Source organism: Electrona antarctica (genome assembly GCF_951216825.1).
Source record: "Electrona antarctica genome assembly, chromosome: 18".
Lineage (NCBI taxonomy): Eukaryota > Metazoa > Chordata > Actinopteri > Myctophiformes > Myctophidae > Electrona > Electrona antarctica.
The window spans coordinates 10,249,023-10,271,816 of NC_136799.1; the positions used below are offsets into that span (position 1 = coordinate 10,249,023).

Below are 22,794 nucleotides of genomic sequence, written 5' to 3' on the forward strand. Positions count from 1 at the left end.
ACGTATATATTTGACGAGGTGGCCATCTTGTAAACTGGCGGCCATCTTGGATTTTCAGCTGGATAACGTACTTTTTTTTTTAGAAAGTACATCCTGGACATAATTTGTGCCAAATCTGGTGCTTGTACCACCAAGTGAAGGATTATTATGGAATATGGACTTAATCTGCCCCACTTTATCGTTTAATTCCCATTGTATCATCATAATATTAAATAGTTTTGATGTTCTAAATGCAGAAACATATATTTCGATGTATAGGCCATCAAAATAGGATTTTATAGCTCAAACACGGTTTAAAACGACCTCGAATGGCGGCCATCTTGAAAAATTGTGTCCATTTTGTTTTTTTCAAGTGGACAACGTACTTTTCTGAGAGAGTAGGTTCCGAAGCACTTGTGTGCCAATTTTGGTGCTTGTACCATCAAGTGAACGATTCTTATGATATATTGACTTAATCTGCTCCACTATTTCGACATTTCGGCAACGAACCGACATTTGTGACATTTGTACAGTAGCATCTGCCTATCACCCTAGGCCCCTTTTCCACCGGTTGGTTCCTTTTTCAGTTCTATACTGTACAGTATAGTGAAAGCTAAAGACAACTTTAATTTGATCTTTGTTTTATGTCATTGGGAGAAAAAAAAATGCCATCCGTGCCTCATATTGACAGAGAAGCAAAAGCCTGAGGCGGCAGTGTGAAAAGCTAATCCTTTGATACATATGGGATCAGCCTAAACAGATGAGAAATGCTAAGTAGCCTACTACGTTGCTGCTCCCCCTCTATTGTGCAATGCTCACTGTAGATAAACAGTTTGTGACACTGAAATAGTGATTCCCCACACACTGTACCGGCAATTCATGATGTAATCCAGTGGATATGTCGAAGAAAAATCATTTTCAGATATGGTAGCCATTTTACTGTTCTGCCATAACGGAATGTATTTCACATCATATCTCCTGAACGGTTTGAACCAAACATGATAAAGCGTCTGCCGTGTTTTGATGGTCAAGGATCACAAATTTGATACGTCACAAACTGTTGAGATGAATACTAGTGAATGGGGAATTCAGTGACACTGATGAGAGAAGGAAACCACTGTATCTGAGAATCCAATGTAAATTTCCAAAGCTTTGTAAAGCACATAATGGGCACACAATTATTTCCCCCAATGTTCCCTATAAGGGCCCACTGTCCCCAGCGTGTGTGCTCTAGTCTAGGGTTGTATGTTCCCTATATTCCAAGGGCCCACTGTCCCAAGCGTGTGTGCTCTAGTCTAGGGTTGTATGTTCCCTATATTCCAAGGGCCCACTGTCCCCAGCGTGTGTGCTCTAGTCTAGGGTTGTATGTTCCCTATATTCCAAGGGCCCACTGTCCCCAGCGTGTGTGTTCTAGGGTTGTATGTTCCCTATATTCCAAGGGCCCACTGTCCCCAGTGGGTGTGCTCTAGTCTAGGGTTGTATGTTCCCTATATTCCAAGGGCCCACTGTCCCCAGCGTGTGTGCTCTAGTCTAGGGTTGTATGTTCCCTATCTTCCAAGGGCCCACTGTCCCCAGCGTGTGTGCTCTAGTCTAGGGTTGTATGTTCCCTATATTCCAAGGGCCCACTGTCCCCAGCGTGTGTGTTCTAGGGTTGTATGTTCCCTATATTCCAAGGGCCCACTGTCTCCAGCGTGTGTGCTCTAGTCTAGGGTTGTATGTTCCCTATATTCCAAGGGCCCACTGTCCCCAGCGTGTGTGCTCTAGTCTAGGGTTGTATGTTCCCTATCTTCCAAGGGCCCACTGTCCCCAGCGTGTGTGTTCTAGTCTAGGGTTGTATGTTCCCTATATTCCAAGGGCTCACTGTCCCCAGCGTGTGTGCTCTAGTCTAGGGTTGTATGTTCCCTATATTCCCAGGGCCCACTGTCCCCAGCGTGTGTGCTCTAGTCTAGGGTTGTATATTCCCTATATTCCAAGGGCCCACTGTCCCCAGCGTGTGTGCTCTAGTCTAGGGTTGTATGTTCCCTATATTCCAAGGGCCCACTGTCCCCAGCGTGTGTGTTCTAGGGTTGTATGTTCCCTATATTCCAAGGGCCCACTGTCTCCAGCGTGTGTGCTCTAGTCTAGGGTTGTATGTTCCCTATATTCCAAGGGCCCACTGTCCCCAGCGTGTGTGCTCTAGTCTAGGGTTGTATGTTCCCTATATTCCAAGGGCCCACTGTCCCCAGCGTGTGTGCTCTAGTCTAGGGTTGTATGTTCCCTATATTCCAAGGGCCCACTGTCCCCAGCGTGTGTGCTCTAGTCTAGGGTTGTATGTTCCCTATATTCCAAGGGCCCACTGTCCCCAGCGTGTGTGCTCTAGTCTAGGGTTGTATGTTCCCTATATTCCAAGGGCCCACTGTCCCCAGCGTGTGTGCTCTAGTCTAGGGTTGTATGTTCCCAAGGTTCTATGTGCTCACTGCGTGTGAGTCACGTCGACTGTGGTCGCGCGTGTGTTTATTGTTTATTATGATTAGTTTTGAGTATTAGTTATTATGAGTGATATGATGTAGTACAAATATTAATATATATATTTATCGGTTAATCTTATATTTATATGAGGTTGGTATTGTTTTAGTATTGACCTATCTTTGATATCTCTTAATATGTATATTATCTTTACATCTAAGTAGACTTGCTATGAACCATATACTAGAATAGAGAGCGCCTTCTATTGTGTTCTTTGTTCCACTCCAGGTTGGATTGATGTGTAATTGCCTTGTCAGTGACATCAGCAAGGGGCCGGCTTTGGCCAGGGGTCTGATCAGCCCCTGTCTTCCTTATTGGCTGTCGGTCATGTGACACCCAGTGGCCATGGATGCACAACTTCCTACATATTCAGTCTGTGTCTGACAGCTGGTCGGTTAACATCACTATGATCTTCCTCCGACCCACCGCTACTATGGGACTTACTTACTAACTGTGAAACGTCATACTGTTTGAAAACCTTTCTGTTAAGGCGAGACATGGTAGGTGAAATCATGATTTTTTTGCTATTTTGCTTCCTAAACATGTTTTCTTCCAAACTAAAGCAAAATAAACATTCAAAACACAGATTTAGATGTTTATTTTAGTAGTTTATTTTAGCCAATGACAGCTCGTTTTGCTGGGTGAAAATCCACCCTCTCAATTTTCATGATTGGTTGTTGGTACAAAGGAAGTGACCATATTTGGATCAAACCACAGTCAGCTCGAGGTCCAGACCTTTCCAATGATATATGGCATTATATGTTGTTGCCAAGATTTGGATGAGATATTTTGTCTCAAAATAGTGGCTTCAAATAAAACGTTTTGGAATTTTACAATACAATTCTTTAAAGGCCGTTTACTCAAAATGAGTTTTCCTCATACCTGGGACAAAGAATCTCCACTTCAGTTGCACTCACATACACCAAACTTTCCAGTCTCCACCAGGCCGAAGGCATGGGGAGAGAGTAGTTTTGCACTCCGTCCGTGTGTGTGTGTGTGTCCGTCCGTCCGTCCGTCCTTCCGTCCGTCTGTTACCAGCTAATCCACAGTTAACCCGGTCGATGCCAAACTTTGCACACACACTCCCTGGATGCCAACGATGAACCTCTGCCCCACATTTTCCAGAACGGCCTGTTATAGCGCCACCATGAGAAAGCTTTTCACATTTTTTACCTAAAATTGCACCGATCTGCGTGAAACGTTGCATGCACACTCCCTAGAGGCCAAGGACAAACCTTTGACCTGCATTTTCCGCATCTGCCTTTTATAGCGCCACCAGGAGGCCGACTTTTGTAAAACACATTTTTTTTATATTACTCCTCCAGATTCTGTCCAAAAATCTCACAAATCGTTATACAGTATCTCTATGGTCATGTGCTCAAGTCGGATCTGTCCGATATTTCATATTCCATCCTAATTGGCTATAATTGGCTTTCACAGTTTGCAAGATTGCCCCGTTTTGAACAAAAGCCTCAAATCATGAACGCAGCATGCAATTTACGTGAAATCTTTCACACATTTTCTTACTAGGCTGAGGAATATATCCCACCCTTTTCACATTGGCCTGTTATAGCGCCACCAACGGGTTGTTTTGTGTTCCTCAACAAAATTAAGAAAACTGTTGCAAAAAACAAACATGTTTATATTACTACCAAACATCTCACACAGTCCTATCCTCCTGGTGGAGACCTGTGCCCAGAAGGGCACTTTTTCTAGTTCATAACTATATTCTGCAGATATTTACAGATGGGTTTGTTGATATATCATTCACAGCCTGATTTACATCACATTTTATACCTAAAAACATGCCGAAAATTGGGTTTTTTTTATGCCTGTGACACTATTTTCTGATTTGTGAAGTGATAATTATTAGAGATATCTAAAATCCCTTCTGTAATTTTCTTTGTCTCTAATATGTCAACAAAATGAAACAATCATTTTGAACCTGGCTTTATCCGATCTTCAGATTTATCGTCCCGAAATGTATGCAAATTAGCGCATATAATGCCTAATTTGCATATTTAAACATACTTTCAGAAAACTTGTAATACAAAAAAATCTTAGTTTTAATATAAGTAATCAACTGGAGAAGTTTCATTGTGATAGCTATTAGTTAACTTTGTTTCCTTATTCACCTACCATGTCTCACCTTTAAGTTTTCTGCTTAATTCAGGTTTGACTTTGCTTATTGTACTTTATTTTGCTTTAAAGAGCCGTTTATTGTAAATATTCCAAAATATTCTATACACTTTATTATATATATACCATTATAATAAAACTTCGTATTTGATCATGGTTTCCCATTCCTCCTTTACATTATACCCCTAGGCACATGAGTTTGTAACTAACTTCCTAGGGACCTATGTTAGGGTCCTACTTCCTCAGGTCTCAGGGTTCTACAGTATGTTAGGGTCCTACTTCCTCAGGTCTCAGGGTCTTTCCTAGGGACCTATGTTAGGGTCCTACTTCCTCAGGTCTCAGGGTTCCACAGTATGTTCCCAACGTCCTATTTTCTCCATGTTTGAACTCTGGAAAACATCCATAATACAGTCTGAAAGTGGCTTTAGATATAATTTCAGGTTTTGTGTCACAGCATATTTGTTGAAACACACCTCCTTGGTGTGTTTATTTTTAACCTAGCGTCTCTATACTGGGCATGTCATAACAGACGAACATTTGGCAGAAATATCAGAACTACGAGCTCACACAACACATTGCGAGTTTGTAGATAAGCTATTTTGCGGGAATTTGATGGGGGGGGGGGGAGGATGGGGCCTAGTATAGACCCATGTGGGACTCCAGTATACAGTATGTAGTATGAGTATAAGTATAGGGTTTAAGTGGTTAAGGTGAAACGGGTTAGTGCTAAACCCTGCTAGACATATACTGGCCAATACAATATAGCCACTAATGGTCTATGTAAAAACACTGAATTCTGGCACACAATCAGAGGCACATCCCACACTCCGCTGACTGCAGCAGCCAGTGAGTCGCTGACTGGCTCTTCATCATGCAAAGCAGATAGAGAGAGAACTGTGTCACCGATAGACATTGCTGCTGCACTCAGGCAAATGGTTTCCGGGGGGCTTTATAGCAGCAGCACATGGGCTTTGAAGAGAAGTGTAAAATGTGTGGCTACATGACGTTGCCCTCCTTTTGAAAGGCTTCTACCTAAAGAAGAGTGTCATTAATCTCCACTAGGAGATTCATGCACCCGGCTCTGTGTCTGTGTGTCTGTCTGCCATCTAATAGTGGCTCTGTGTCTGTCTGTCTGTCTGCCATCTAATAGTGCTCTGTGTCTGTGTGTCTGTCTGCCATCTAATAGTGTGTCTGTGTGTCTGTCTGCCATCTAATAGTGTGTCTGTGTGTCTGTCTGCCATCTAATAGTCCTCTGTGTCTGTGTGTCTGTCTGCCATCTAATAGTGTGTCTGTGTGTCTGTCTGCCATCTAATAGTCCTCTGTGTCTGTGTGTCTGTCTGCCATCTAATAGTGCATACGACTACTAGACCCGTCTGTCTGTCTGTCTGTCTGCCATCTAATAGTGCTCTGTGTCTGTGTGTCTGTCTGCCATCTAATAGTGCATACGACTACTAGACCCTCTGTGTCTGTGTGTCTGCCATCTAATAGTGTGTCTGTGTGTCTGTCTGCCATCTAATAGTGCATACTACTCTGTGTCTGTCTGTCTGTCTGCCATCTAATAGTGCATACTACTCTGTGTCTGTCTGTCTGTCTGCCATCTAATAGTGCATACTACTCTGTGTCTGTCTGTCTGTCTGCCATCTAATAGTGCATACGACTACTAGACCCTGTCTGTCTGCCATCTAATAGTGCATACGACTACTAGACCCTGTCTGTCTGTCTGCCATCTAATAGTGCATACGACTACTAGACCCGCCGGCTCTGTGTCTGTGTGTCTGTCTGCCATCTAATAGTGCATACGACTACTAGACCCGCTCTGTGTCTGTCTGTCTGTCTGCCATCTAATAGTGCATACGACTACTAGACCCGCCGGTATCATATTTCTTGTGCACGTTGCACAAGGACATGAATTCCTGAATATTCTAGTCATTTTTCTCGAATTAATAATCGCAGAGAACTCGTCCTTCCAGGCTATGGTATTGTGTCCAGCGAGGCTATGGGTCTATAGGCTCTTGATCATTTATCCAACACGCACACAGAAGCTCTCTCACACCGTCATCCAGGTGTGTCACGCACACGCACGCACACGCACGCGCACGCGCGCGCGCGCGCACGCACACGCACACACTCTATGACACACTGGCACATACTGTTGCATATCAGTTGTTTGTGCATGTCTCTGTTGAGGCTTTGATTGGCTTTAGTAGGTTCATGGTGTGGAATACCATCAGAGTTGGGTGCCGTGCATCAAACCGGTTGTCAGTGAGTGCTGGTCTGAATACCATCAGAGTTGGGTGCCGTGCATCAAACCGGTTGTCAGTGAGTGCTGGTCTGAATACCATCAGAGTTGGGTGCCGTGCATCAAACCGGTTGTCAGTGAGTGCTGGTCTGAATACCATCAGAGTCGGGTGCCGTGCATCAAACCGGTTGTCAGTGAGTGCTGGTCTGAATACCATCAGAGTTGGGTGCCGTGCATCAAACCGGTTGTCAGTGAGTGCTGGTCTGAATACCATCAGAGTTGGGTGCCGTGCATCAAACCGGTTGTCAGTGAGTGCTGGTCTGAATACCATCAGAGTTGGGTGCCGTGCATCAAACCGGTTGTCAGTGAGTGCTGGTCTGAATACCATCAGAGTCGGTTGCCATGCATCAAACCGGTTGTCAGTGAGTGCTGGTCTGAATACCATCAGAGTTGGGTGCCGTGCATCAAACCGGTTGTCAGTGAGTGCTGGTCTGAATACCATCAGAGTTGGGTGCCGTGCATCAAACCGGTTGTCAGTGAGTGCTGGTCTGAATACCATCAGAGTTGGGTGCCGTGCATCAAACCGGTTGTCAGTGAGTGCTGGTCTGAATACCATCAGAGTTGGGTGCCGTGCATCAAACCGGTTGTCAGTGAGTGCTGGTCTGAATACCATCAGAGTTAGGTGCCGTGCATCAAACCGGTTGTCAGTGAGTGCTGGTCCGAATACCATCAGAGTTGGGTGCCATGCATCAAACCGGTTGTCAGTGAGTGCTGGTCTGAATACCATCAGAGTTGGGTGCCGTGCATCAAACCGGTTGTCAGTGAGTGCTGGTCTGAATACCATCAGAGTTGGGTGCCGTGCATCAAACCGGTTGTCAGTGAGTGCTGGTCTGAATACCATCAGAGTTGGGTGCCGTGAATCAAACCGGTTGTCAGTGAGTGCTGGTCTGAATACCATCAGTCGGGTGCCATGCATCAAACCGGTTGTCAGTGAGTGCTGGTCTGAATACCATCAGAGATGGGTCCGGTTGTCAGTGAGTGCTGGTCTGAATACCATCAGAGTTGGGTGCCGTGCATCAAACCGGTTGTCAGTGTGTGCTGGTCTGAATACCATCAGAGTTGGGTGCCGTGCATCAAACCGGTTGTCAGTGAGTGCTGGTCTGAATACCATCAGAGTCGGGTGCCGTGCATCAAACCGGTTGTCAGTGAGTGCTGGTCTGAATACCATCAGTCGGGTGCCATGCATCAAACCGGTTGTCAGTGAGTGCTGGTCTGAATACCATCAGAGTTGGGTGCCGTGCATCAAACCGGTTGTCAGTGAGTGCTGGTCTGAATACCATCAGAGTTGGGTGCCGTGCATCAAACCGGTTGTCAGTGTGTGCTGGTCTGAATACCATCAGAGTTGGGTGCCGTGCATCAAACCGGTTGTCAGTGAGTGCTGGTCTGAATACCATCAGAGGTGGGTGCCATGCATCAAACCGGTTGTCAGTGAGTGCTGGTCTGAATACCATCAGAGTTGGGTGCCGTGCATCAAACCGGTTGTCAGTGAGTGCTGGTCTGAATACCATCAGAGTTGGGTGCCGTGCATCAAACCGGTTGTCAGTGAGTGCTGGTCTGAATACCATCAGAGTTGGGTGCCGTGCATCAAACCGGTTGTCAGTGAGTGCTGGTCTGAATACCATCAGTCGGGTGCCATGCATCAAACCGGTTGTCAGTGAGTGCTGGTCTGAATACCATCAGAGTTGGGTGCCGTGCATCAAACCGGTTGTCAGTGAGTGCTGGTCTGAATACCATCAGAGTTGGGTGCCGTGCATCAAACCGGTTGTCAGTGTGTGCTGGTCTGAATACCATCAGAGTTGGGTGCCGTGCATCAAACCGGTTCTCAGTGAGAGCTGGTCTGAATACCATCAGAGTTGGGTGCCGTGCATCAAACCGGTTGTCAGTGAGTGCTGGTCTGAATACCATCAGTCGGGTGCCATGCATCAAACCGGTTGTCAGTGAGTGCTGGTCTGAATACCATCAGAGTTGGGTGCCGTGCATCAAACCGGTTGTCAGTGAGTGCTGGTCTGAATACCATCAGAGTTGGGTGCCGTGCATCAAACCGGTTGTCAGTGTGTGCTGGTCTGAATACCATCAGAGTTGGGTGCCGTGCATCAAACCGGTTGTCAGTGAGTGCTGGTCTGAATACCATCAGAGTTTGGTGCCGTGCATCAAACCGGTTGTCAGTGAGTGCTGGTCTGAATACCATCAGAGTTGGGTGCCGTGCATCAAACTGGTTGTCAGTGTGTGCTGGTCTGAATACCATCAGAGTTGGGTGCCATGCATCAAACCGGTTGTCAGTGAGTGCTGGTCTGAATACCATCAGAGTTGGGTGCCGTGCATCAAACCGGTTGTCAGTGAGTGCTGGTCTGAATACCATCAGAGTTGGGTGCCGTGCATCAAACCGGTTGTCAGTGAGTGCTGGTCTGAATACCATCAGAGTTGGGTGCCGTGCATCAAACCGGTTCTCAGTGAGAGCTGGTCTGAAAACCATATTGAAAATGTAAAACTCGACATAAATTCTTTAGCGAAACCACCAGGATTTTCATGGATAATTAAGCCTCAGAAATGCATGAATCAAACAAAAGATGTCGGGGGGGAACATACATATTGTGAGTACTGAGTAGCTATTGCTTTTGGGAGTCGGTACTTCACATCAACATATTGAAAAATCTATGTATTTTTTAAGCCGTAATTAGTGAGATGTTGGAGTCTAGTGATGTAATCATCAGAGGGCTTTTGCTTTTTTGTTAAGTCAGATCTGAGAGAATTTTGTATGAGATAAGGCTTTTCTCTGTTCGCAATTGCGCTCTCGGGAGATTATGAATTATGATATCCAGGATTTTGAATTGTGTGATGAGATGGCTTAAATCTAACTTTCAGCTAGGTAGTGTGCCACCTTCAACCGTCGTCCAGGGGCTACGTTTTCCATTTCCCTGCTGCCAAGGAAAGTGGGGCACACGACAGATGGATGCATTTGGCAGATGGCTCTATTTACAATAGCCGTGAGTGAGGATGTATGTTATTGAAGTCTTTCACCTTCTTTCACCTATCACAAAGAGTCTTTGTCTTTGTTTTTCTTGACCATATGTCCGTGTATGAAGAATGCTGATTTTACAAACCCTGATCTTACAAACTCCATAAACTAGGTTGGCTGTACTGTCTCTACACTACTCTGCTTGTGCAGGTCTTCAATATCAAGCTTAAGGTTTGACTAATGCTTTTCAAGGCGCAGCTGGGTTTGTCCCCTTAATTGCTGCATCAGGTTGTTTACAGTACATACATATTTTACATATTTTATTATTTTACAGAATTTGCATACTTCGTTATGTAAACTACTATATAACCCTGTTTTTAGTTTTGTAATTTTATGGTGTAGCTTTATGGCTTTTGATGAATTGAACATGGTGGACCCTATTGGAAACAAGTGTAATGCTTAATTGGGTCGTCCACTCACAGTTAACAGCCTTTGTATTGAGTTTGTGCTTGAAATGTACTGTAATTCTGCAAACTGTTAATAAATATTTCAATCAATCAATCAAAAAAAAGAAAAGTTTACATAATGCATACATTTCACGACCTGAGTATTGAGCAAGTTTATACCTCGTTAAAAACTGTAATGGGAGATGAGGCCACTGCAGTGCAAGCTGCAGTAGCTTTCACAATGACATTCAACAAACAACTACGTATGACCACCAATACCTGCACACACATTCACATATGATTTGTGTTATGACATATCTTATCGTCACCTGCTGGACATGTATCTATTGATCTTTACAATGTGCATTACATTCACCCACTCACAAATGTATTCCCTTCTATATAGGCTATCTGCTATCTAATAGTATAACTATACTGTATATTCTCTTATATACTTAAATTAACTTCAAAACTTGTCATGTGATACTGCCTATGCCTTGTTATCTTGTTCTCTGAGCTCGTTACTCAACTGAATCCTCAGTCACCACCCTTAATTAGAGGAAAGCTATTAGGACCACTTCAAGGGTTTACTAAATTCACAATTTGCATTATATAATTTCCTCATTATACAAGTAATTGTTATATGTTTCACCATCACCAAAATTGAGATCAGTTGTTATATTAACTCGGATTAGTAGTTCAGGGGTAATTGGGGAAGCATGACGTCTGGTTTTACATTTTATGTAAATTTCCCTAATCCTGAATAAGACATAGGATACTTTATTATTTTCCAATGTTAGATTATTCTCCCTGTCCCCCCTCTTTTTTCTTCTTCTCCCTTTCTAAAAAAAAAACAGATTTGCAAAGCCAATTTTAACCTATTCTTTACACCTGAATAAAGTTGATTCTTGATGTTGTATTGTTATTTTCAAATACTCTGCAAAGTGACTGTGTTGTCACTGTGAACATGTTTCTAAAGGCATGCTAACATAACACACAATCGTTTGCCATATACAGTACTAACCCCAGAATCCCTATTCTGGGTGTGTCATGAACTCATGATAGGTGAACATTAGGAGAAAAAAAGTCACATCTCAAGAGCTTGTGTAAGTCTTGTAGAGGCAAAGTAAAGCAAAGCAAAGTTACTATATTTACCCAGGGTAACTGGACTAAGCATCAGATACTTGTTTACAGCCAGGCCCTGCTCATAGAACATTTCATGGTAGTGGTTCAATGCCTTGCTCAAGGGCACTTCAGCGGTGGTAATTTTAACGTGCCGGTCCGGGGATACGAACTGGCGACCTTCCGGTATCAAGACCGCTCCGCAAACCGTTCGGCCACAAATTGCAATTGGGGCAGTATGGGGCCAAGTACAGTATAGTCCCCTGGGGGCCCCGGTAGCAGTATGGGGCCAAGTACAGTATAGTCCCCTGGGGGCCCCGGTAGCAGTATGGGGCCAAGTACAGTATAGTCCCCTGGGGGCCCCGGTAGCAGTATGGGGCCAAGTACAGTATAGTCCCCTGGGGGCCCCGGTAGCAGTATGGGGCCAAGTACAGTATAGTCCCCTGGGGGCCCCGGTAGCAGTATGGGGCCAAGTACAGTATAGTCCCCTGGGGGCCCCGGTAGCAGTATGGGGCCAAGTACAGTATAGTCCCCTGGGGGCCCCGGTAGCAGTATGGGGCCAAGTACAGTATAGTCCCCTGGGGGCCCCGGTAGCAGTATGGGGCCAAGTACAGTATAGTCCCCTGGGGGCCCCGGTAGCAGTATGGGGCCAAGTACAGTATAGTCCCCTGGGGGCCCCGGTAGCAGTATGGGGCCAAGTACAGTATAGTCCCCTGGGGGCCCCGGTAGCAGTATGGGGCCAAGTACAGTATAGTCCCCTGGGGGCCCCGGTAGCAGTATGGGGCCAAGTACAGTATAGTCCCCTGGGGGGCCCCGGTAGCAGTATGGGGCCAAGTACAGTATAGTCCCCTGGGGGCCCCGGTAGGGTTTAAATTGGGGCAGTATGGGGCCAAGTACAGTATAGGCCCCTGGGGGGCCCCGGTAGGGTTTAAATTGGGGCAGTATGGGGCCAAGTACAGTATAGTTCCCTGGGGGGCCCCCGGTAGGGTTTAAATGGGGCAGTTGGGGCAGTATGGGGCCAAGTACAGTATAGGCCCCTGGGGGCCCCCGGTAGGATTTAAATGGGGCAGTTGGGGCAGTATGGGGCCAAGTACAGTATAGTCCCCTGGGGGCCCCGGTAGGGTTTAAATGGGGCAGTTGGGGCAGTATGGGGCCAAGTACAGTATAGTCCCCTGGGGGGCCCCGGTAGGGTTTAAATGGGGCAGTATGCGGCCAAGTACAGTATAGTCCCCTGGGGGGCCCCGGTAGGGTTTAAATGGGGCAGTTGGGGCAGTATGGGGCCAAGTACAGTATAGTCCCCTGGGGGCCCCCGGTAGGGTTTAAATGGGGCAGTTGGGGCAGTATGGGGCCAAGTACAGTATAGGCCCCTGGGGGCCCCGGTAGGGTTTAAATGGGGCAGTTGGGGCAGTATGGGGCCAAGTACAGTATAGTCCCCTGGGGGCCCCCGGTAGGGTTTAAATGGGGCAGTTGGGGCAGTATGGGGCCAAGTACAGTATAGTCCCCTGGGGGCCCCCGGTAGGGTTTAAATGGGGCAGTTGGGGCAGTATGGGGCCAAGTACAGTATAGGCCCCTGGGGGCCCCGGTAGGGTTTAAATGGGGCAGTATGGGGCCAAGTACAGTATAGTCCCCTGGGGGCCCCGGTAGGGTTTAAATGGTTAACTTGCTTAATGCCTATAGCACAGGAACGAATCTCTATTCTCTTGGGGTTGAATTAATTTGTTTAATGAATACGCAAACTGGGTACCTACAACAGTTTAATCAGACTTATAAATGACTATGCCGGAGAGATTTGGGCTTTCCATTTCAACATAAACAATGGCTTGAATAAATTGGATTTCAAATTGCCTTCAACAAGTTTGATAGCATTGTGTGGTTCTTTATCTCAATGTTTTCCATTCACCATGTCCAATATATACACATCAATGTTATCCCTTACAGAACAACTACAATTATGCTGTTCTATTGTTTTTAAAGGACTACAAGTAGCAATAGTATCGTCTCTAGTGTAATGTTATTTCAAATTAATACATTAACTACATGAAAGCTAACGTCCCTATTCTGGGCATTCACTCTGAATGCCGGCCACAGTGACAGTAGCATATAGTTCCATAGAGTATCCCTGCCTGTAGCCCAGAACCCAATGCCGGCCACAGTGACAGTAGCATATGGTTCCATAGAGTATCCCTGCCTGTAGCCCAGAACCCAATGCTGGCCACAGTGACAGTAGCATATGGTTCCATAGAGTATCCCTGCCTGTAGCCCAGAACCCAATGCTGGCCACAGTGACAGTAGCATATGGTTCCATAGAGTATCCCTGCCTGTAGCCCGGCCACAGTGACAGTATTATATGGTGTCATAGAGTATCCCTGCCTGTAGCCCGGCCACAGTGACAGTATTATATGGTGTCATAGAGTATCCCTGCCTGTAGCCCGGCCACAGTGACAGTAGCATATGGTTCCATAGAGTATCCCTGCCTGTAGCCCGGCCACAGTGACAGTAGTATATGGTTCCATAGAGTAACCCTGCCTGTAGCCCGACAAAGTGACTGTAGCATATGGTGTCATAGAGTATCCCTGCCTGTAGCCCGACAAAGTGACAGTAGCATATGGTGTCATAGAGTATCCCTGCCTGTAGCCCAGAACCCAATGCTGGCCACAGTGACAGTAGCATATGGTGCCATAGAGTATCCCTGCCTGTAGCCCGGCCACAGTGACAGTATTATATGGTGTCATAGAGTATCCCTGCCTGTAGCCCGGCCACAGTGACAGTATGATATGGTGTCATAGAGTATCCCTGCCTGTAGCCCGACAAAGTGACAGTAGCATATGGTTCCATAGAGTAACCCTGCCTGTAGCCCGGCCACAGTGACAGTAGCATATGGTTCCATAGAGTATCCCTGCCTGTAGCCCGGCCACAGTGACAGTAGCATATGGTTCCATAGAGTATCCCTGCCTGTAGCCCGGCCACAGTGACAGTAGCATTATGGTTCCATAGAGCAGGGGTTCTCAACCCGTGGGTCGCGACCCCTCGGGGGGTCGCCAAATTATTTTAGGGGGTCCCCAAATTATTTTCAAAAAAATAAATAAATAATAATAATAATATTTTTTATTTTCACGATTTTTCAAAAATAGCAGACCTACAAGCTCGTAGCGCGCCACTCGGTGGCACGCTATGAGCTTGTAGATCTGCTATTTTTAAATAGCTAAATTATAACAATGCTTAAAACACCAAAAGGGGTTCCCGCCCTAAATGGTTTAAGGTTATTGTAGCAGTCAATTTATATTGGGGGTCGGGAGGGGGCGGGGCGGGGGTCCCGAGACGTTGCCAAAGCATTTTCGGGGGTCCCCGGCCAAAAACGTTGAGAACCCCTGCCATAGAGTATCCCTGCCTGTAGCCCGGCCACAGTGACAGTAGCATATGGTTCCATAGAGTATCCCTGCCTGTAGCCCGGCCACAGTGACAGTAGCATATGGTTCCATAGAGTATCCCTGCCTGTAGCCCGGCCACAGTGACAGTATATATGGTGTCATAGAGTATCCCTGCCTGTAGCCCGGCCACAGTGACAGTAGTATATGGTGTCATAGAGTATTCTATGTTTTCAATATTAATTCTGACATATTACGCATCATTCATGCTATACTGCCTCTTTAACCATTTAGGCCTGACGTCGAAATTAAAAAAATAAAATTAAAATGTATTTTTTTCTGAAAAAACTCACGTTTCTGTATCAGTGGTTCTCAATATTTCATGTCAAGGACCCCAAAAGTTGTATGTAATTGGCCGCCGACCCCCATTTGAATATGTTGTTCCAGGGACCCCCCTCCCCCTCTCAGAAGCAAAGATTTGAGTTAAAATGTTTGCTCTGAAAGAATATATATTCAAAGATTTGCGCCGCATTTTCAAGATTTTTCAAAAATAGCAGATCTACAAGCTCGTAGCGCGCCACTCGGTGGCGCGCTACGAGCTTGTAGATCTGCTATTTTTCAATAGCTAATATTCTATACCCCCCCTCCTTTCCTTTTTTTTGAATTTTTTTTGACAAAATGTGTAAGTATTAGGGCTTAAGTTGTTAACATTTCCTCCAAATCATCTGTCACACATTACATTACCATGAAGGAAACTGTTTTGGGATTGTGTGGCTCTCCTCAAAGAGAAGATAACATTTGAATAAAGCTGCCCATTAACAAACACTGACATTTGAGGCAATGTGCTTTTTCTTTCTTCTTTCCAAAGTGGGCCAGCCACCTGCTGTCATTCAGGATTGCTGTCGGTGTCGGATGCAGCCGAAAATGGTGCTTGAGAGAGGATGCGGCACCACATTCGCTAGGTAAGCACTCATCCTTCCTTCCTCGTATTGAAGTGGGCTACATTAAGGCCGAAAGGCACTATTGAGATAAGACACTGCCTGCAGATGATAAATGAAGCATTCATATAGTGTCTAGCTTTGTTCCCTCTCTTGTTCCACCTGACAGAAATCTACCCCAATCTGCTTCAAAATGTCCTCTATTCTATTCAGCCGCTTGAAAAGGCAAGTGTTGCCGGACCACTTCAAGGCTGTGTCACTCTGGTTGCTTTCCAGTGAGATGCCGGCCACGTCACGTGACATTTCCAAATGTTAACAAGTTGACTACTCTGTAAAATTATTACAGAGTATTAATTTGGTGTAAAACAATTTGCTATTATAGTAGACATACAATTACAATTGTTCAGGGGCCACAAGGTGTGTGTGTGTGTGTGTGTGTGTGTGTGTGTGTGTGTGTGTGTGTGTGTGTGTGTGTGTGTGTGTGTGTGTGTGTGTGTGTGTGTGTGTGTGTGTGTGTGTGTGTGTGTGTGTGTGTGTGTGTGTGTGTGTGTGTGTGTGTGTGTGTGTGTGTGTGTGTGTGTGTGTGACGCGGCTTGGCCTGTTGTAGTGCCACCATGAGGCTGATTTGAAAACTGTCAAGTGGCATTTCTTCCAAAGCCTAGTGGGAATATGCATGCACAGTTTCACCACAATCAGATGCTGCGTTGAGTAGTTGTGGCGATTTGTACAAAACGGGTACAAAGCTACTCCTGAAAAGTTTAGAAGCCAATCGTAGCCAATGAGGGTGGATTATGAGAAATCAAACAAACCCGTCTTGATCACATGACTATGAAGAGCATGTGTACTGATTTGCGTGAAATTTGGATAAAATCTGAAGGAGTAATATTAGAAATGTGTGTTTTACATATGTCGGCCTCCTGGTGGCGCTATAAAGAGCAGATGTGAAAAATTCCAGGCAAAGGTTTTTCCTTGGCCTCTAGGGAGTTGGCATACAAGTTATCCACAGATCCGTGCAGTTAGAGGTAAAACACTTTTCAGCCAGTTATAGCGCCACCATGAGGCTGAGTTGAAAATGTTCATGTGGTATTTCTCCCTCTCTTGAGAAATCTGAAAGACCCGATTCGTTGACTGGCTCTAGAGAGACTGTGGGTCTACAGTACACCTACAGATCTGTAGGTGTACTGTCCAAAAACTTGTTTTGCACAAAGCGGCCTCCTGGTGGTGCTATAACAGGCCGTTCTGGACATTTTGGGGCAGAGGTTCATCGTTGGCATCCAGGGAGTGTGTGTGCAAAATTTGGCATAGACCGGTTTAACGATGCCGGAGATTAGCTGTTCACAGACGGAAGGACGGATGGACGGACGGACGGACACACACACACACACGGCAACCATGACACTAATAAATTATATTACCTTTAACATCGAATAATTCACTTTATGTTGGCTGGTGACTATCCTGGAACTTTTCAGATGTGGGCTGAAAAGTGAATCATTGCATTAAAATAACTGAGCCAAAATTATTAGTAGGCTATAAATCTTTTGCCTTCATTGGATATATGCAAACTATAAAAGTGATGTCAATGAAAGTGCCAGGTTCTCTGACAGCACTTAGATTTTTTTTAAAGGTAAAAGGCTTCAAAGTTTCAAGGTATCTTCTTTCAGAGATAAGCTACAGTCTGAATATAAACTGCATTTTACTGAAATTGAGCTTTTTCACAAAGGACTGACATTCTCAAATAATTAATGACAAATCTTTTGGTATGTTGGTTCAGACGGAATACCTGACTCATGAACACCTTGAGCAGATAACTGATAATAAAAGGTTATTTTTTTTTAATGACATGTTAAAGTCAGAAGGGATTAAAAGTTGCTGCTGAGAAAGTTTAACCAGAAGTCTAGACAGAAGAATCGGCTTTTACTTTGCGCACTTTGCACAGAGAATACTAATGAATATTGAATAGACATTTGTTTACATTGGCAAATGAGTCATCTGCTATCACTCTTGTGCATTGAAATCCTGTGCTTTTACTTTGAGAGGGTGCATTTGATTTGGGTCTGTTTTTAACACTCAGAATTGCGGATTTTACTGTGCAGGTTGGAAGTAGGGATGTCCAAATGAGAAGGATTCTCTGAAATCAAAATTAACATTGGATACAGAGAAACTACCTGTAAGCCTGATTCACACTTTGTCAGAATATATGACAGTGTTGCGCGTAGAAAATAGCTTACATCTACAAGCTCAAAATGTGTCGCAGCGTGACTGAGCGACACATTGTGAACTTGTAAATCTGCTCTTTTGGAAGGCTGCGCGTCACAGACTACACGTTAACAGGTGCGGGTTCTTCTTCTTCTTTCGTGAAATGTCAGAGGTCCAACTCGGTGTTGTAGAGCCAAGCCTGCATCTCTGGTCCCAGGGCTCAGGGTCACTGCACTCACGCACTGTCCGCCAATTCCCACTTCTGCATTGATTGATGCATTGAAGTGCCCAACCCCAGTTCGTACGTGCGGGTTGTAAGTTTGTAGTAGAAAAGGGCAGGGCTCCATTTCAGAGGCTTGTGTACTGTAGACCATCATGTTGCCATGGCAGCAGAGAGGGGAAGAGGACAAACACACAGCCGCTGATGAAGGCTTATGGAACGCGGCATCGGCATCAGCACAATTGTTTTGACCGTCGCCCGGGCATCCTCCATCTTGACCGTCGCCCGGGCATCCTCCATCTTGACCGTCGCCCGGGCATCCTCCATCTTGCATCTTTAAGTAATAACTAAGACATTACCAGCAGTACATGCATTTTCACTTAACCCCTTCTAGAGAAGCCTCCTGCCATCAAAGCGCATGTGTCGAAAGAAATGTGAGAGCGTGGCATCGTCTCATAATTTGCTTCCCTCTTGCACGCCCCCCCCCTAGAGATGTTTCTTCGTAACAGGGAGCGCAAGTGTGAGCGTGTACCTGATAAAACATTTATGGAAGCCCGGTGGGGTGACCTTGAGGATTTCTACACTGTAGCCCTTTGCCGGACTCCAATGTCTGGATGCATTAACATGACTTTTTAATGCGGTGGCTGGAAGCTGTTGTTGGAGTTTGGTCACGCACATTCACAGAGCCGCTCTGGTTTGATTTGGAGTCAGGTGTGAGGGATGAGAAAAGCAGATCTTACAGTACCTTGACCTTGAATAAATAGCATTTTCTCAGGAAATTGGCTAGACTAACACAGGCATGCGAACATTCACACAAACCCAAAGTTCTCTCACTTGTATATTCATACATTTATGCACATCGTATACGCACATACAGCCGCAAGTGTTCAGTTACATTTCTACATTTCAGTATAATTTATCATTCTATATTTAAACCTACTCATTTCAAATTCAGAATGTACTCAGTTTGTTTTTATCTAATATTCTTCTAAGGAGTGCGTGCGCTTCACTTTCTGATTGGCCTGCTTCAACAAACACCCTTCTGTTGACATGCTTCGAATAATTACAATTTATTAATGTGCCAAGATGAATGAGGAACCATTTAATCAAGAATGCTGTCAACTCTATTTCATGTGAGCTCCTTTGTGAGTCAGAAACTGGAGAGGTAGATTATGCCCCAGTCAGCAACTGGCTCGCCTCTCAAAACCCATTTCCTGTTAATTAGCATAAACTACTGCAAGGACATCACAAAAATTGCACACTTGTATGTGTACTGTACTTGTATGTTTTAAAAACGGATGATTACAACTTAAATTCTTAATGTTGTATGTACCTGGCTCAGGACAGCTATAGTGACGATGTTCTGTTTATGTAGGCATCTCATTTTCCAGTTGGTAGAGATGCTGTAGCTCATTTGGGAATCAAACGCTTTGTTTTTTGTGCGTAACATGGAGCCGAGAGACTCGTAAAACTCTGCACATGAACCCTACACTGTGTCCCCTGTGTGGTGCTGCTGTTGGTACAAATGATGCTGTCTTCTGCTTTGACTCAATGCCATTAATTCATTTTGGCACATTGAAGTTGTGCAGATTGTGCACTACTACTGTAAGCCTTTGAGAAAAAGATAAGAGAAAGGCATCCCAAGGACCCTAAAAACTAAGTAAACAATACGATTTCCCCAGTTTTCTTTTTCTCCTCTTCATTCCAGTCAGCGGAATCTCATCCAGAAGGGTGAAATGCATCCATAATTCATAATCAGATGCATTGTGATGCCAGCATCATCAGCATTTCAGATGCCTCCCATTGAAGTGCTCAAAAGACTGGAGCAGTTGGCAGTACATTTACACACTCAACACAAGGACACAAAATCACTTAACCTGTATTATCCGTCTGCTTATGTGCATGGGCGCGTGTGCATGTGTTTCATATTCTGTGTATGTGCTATACTTGCACATGCGTGTCATGAAACAAGTTTGTTTGTAAGAATGCCAGAAAAAAATGCCAGAAAAAAACATAATTAGTCTATGTGATAGTGCAGCCAGGCTGAATGACAGGCAAATTAAAAAGTGTAGATTGGGACAAGCAGAATACGATAAGGAGGGGGACAAGGTTGTTGGCAATGGAAAGGAGTACTGTATCTTTCATTTTTCATTGCATCCTGTATTCATTAACCCACTCTGACCTGAGATCAGATTCTAAAAATGTCTTCTACATCCTGACAGTTTTCTGAAAAAGCTGTTTCTATGTCAGTGGTTCTTCGATTTTTCAAAAATAGCAGATCTACAAGCTCGTAGCGCGCCACTCGGTGGCGCGCTATGAGCTTGTAGACCTGCTATTTTTCAATAGCTAAAGCATAACATAATGATAACACCAAAAGGGGTTCCCGCCCCAAAATGGGTTAAACAATATTACAGTGACATTTCATCTTTGTATACTGTTGATAACCTGTATGCAATATACAATGGTATGATATCGTCACGGAAGTGCAAAAAAAAAACGTTGCTTTTCAAGAAATGGAAAATAAAAAAATAACCTGTGTTCCAATGGATTCAATGTAGATATATAATGATTTTCAATAACGTTCTGTTCTGTAATATGGAGATACAAGGTTTCTGCCCGACAGCAACGATTTGCATCCTGAATTCATTATTCAATGTCGCAGTGACAATGTTGCAGTGCCATTCCATACTGTTGATATACCATATACAATATACAATGATACGATATGATATATGTAGCCTATATAGATTGTCTCCCGGGCAATGATGAATGGCAGGTGATAATATGTTCATCACATGATGTAGCCATATTTTGTTCACACAGATAAAATGAGAAAATAGCATTTGAACAGTGGTTATTGTTTGAATAAATCAACATTAATTTAACCATGGATTTCTTACTGAACAGTACGATTCGAACATGAATCAATGTGGTTTACGGTTCGTCCTCGTCAACTAGAAGCACAGCCACATGCCTGTTCTTCTATGGGCGACTGTGGCTCAAGAGGTAGAGCAGGTCGTCCAATGATCCATGGGTCGGCGGTTCGAATCCCGGCTCCTCCTGTCTACATGTCGAAGTGTCCTTGGGCAAGACACTGAACCCCAAATTGCTCCCGATGTGCTGGTTGGTACCTTGCATGGCTTCCGCTGCAATCGGTGTATGAATGTGTGTGTGAATGGGTGAATGTAATGCACAATCTATGTAAAGCGCCTTGGATAAAGGCGCTATATAAATGCACCATTTACCATTTACCATTTATGGCTAAATACCTGAATATTCCCACTTCCCAGCATGCAGTACATTGTATTCGGTAACCAAATACTTTGTCTACTGAAGTGTGGACCTGCCTTTCTTTGAAGCACATTGTGCATTAACTGTAGGTGCAGTGGGGTCATCTACATTCGACAGCACTCTTAAGTGTGCGGTCCGGGCCGTGGACCCCCAGGGGTCCTTGAGGTGGTCCCAGCTAAATGATTTATAGCTGCATGGGAACCAAATAGAAACTTACAGATCTGTAATCCCTGGCCGAGCCAGGCTGGGGTTGTTGTTGTTGTTGGCCCTGGGATGGATGGGATTGTTAACACTATGACTCTGGGTCTGCAGGGCTGTCATTTAAAGGTATATTCAGTGATTTTACTTAATTCAAATATCACTTATTTGTTCTTTTTTTCTGGTTAATCCTCCCTACTATAGAGTGTGCTGACTATATAAGGAGTTCCTCCCTGTCCCCAGTGAGCCCCTGGGGTCAAAAAACCCTAGTTTCAGTTTTGGTGGCGGGTGGCAAAGCCTTCATCCAATCAGGATGAGAGGGGCCTTCCTCCAATCATGATCGAGTGGGGGCGGGCCTTTGTGCACATGCTGTTGGCCTGTTGCACTTCCCCCCCACTGTAGAGCGTGCATGTGCACATTTTGTTACCGGGGCGGACTGGGTGGTTTTCCAAATCACTGAATGCTCCTTTAATGTATTATATGAATATACTGTAAACATGCTGTAAATGTAAAATGGTCTTATAAACACATGAGGGTGGCACTTTGTGTGCAGGACACGGAAATAAAATGACCAATCAATGTATGATGAGCATTCACTCACCGTGACTTACGAGGAAGGATCATATTTTCTATATTTAGGCAAATGCAAATTCAATTATTCATTAAGTTATTCATATTTGAAATTGTATTGCACATTTTAATGTTATTCATAATTTTAGTTGAATTCATGTTCCAGTCACTCTTATTCAGTCACGTTTTATTGTTTAACAGTTGTTTCTAAAAGTTAATCATGACGACATTGTTTTGCACCGTATGTGTGTGTTGCAAGTAATTGCAACCAGCGGGCTTCAGTCAGTCAGTCAGTGAGACTTTCATGATCTTTATCGGTGTAAAAGAGCTCAAAAGCCTCTTTGATCGCATGTTTCTGTTCTTCTGTGAGCTCTCTTCTTTTCTATTCTCTCTTCTATTGATGAGACCTAATTAGAGTAGTAATATTTTGTTAAATCGGACAAATCGGAGACATTACAATACGTTCGTTCACACTTAGTTTGCCTGTCGGACCAGGACCGCGACTCAGCACTTCGTTCAGAGAGTGAACGATAATCCCTTTCCCTTTTCGTTCCCAGTCAGTCAGTC

General features: G+C 44.7%; 1 long non-coding RNA gene across 1 annotated transcript; it reads left to right on the forward strand.

The window, feature by feature from the left end:
• Nucleotides 1-2,899: 2,899 nt before the first annotated feature.
• Nucleotides 2,900-20,403, forward strand: LOC306942288. Its single transcript, XR_013792270.1, has 3 exons — nt 2,900-2,984; nt 15,680-15,773; nt 19,877-20,403. It is a non-coding gene; the product is annotated as an uncharacterized lncRNA (long non-coding RNA).
• Nucleotides 20,404-22,794: the final 2,391 nt, after the last annotated feature.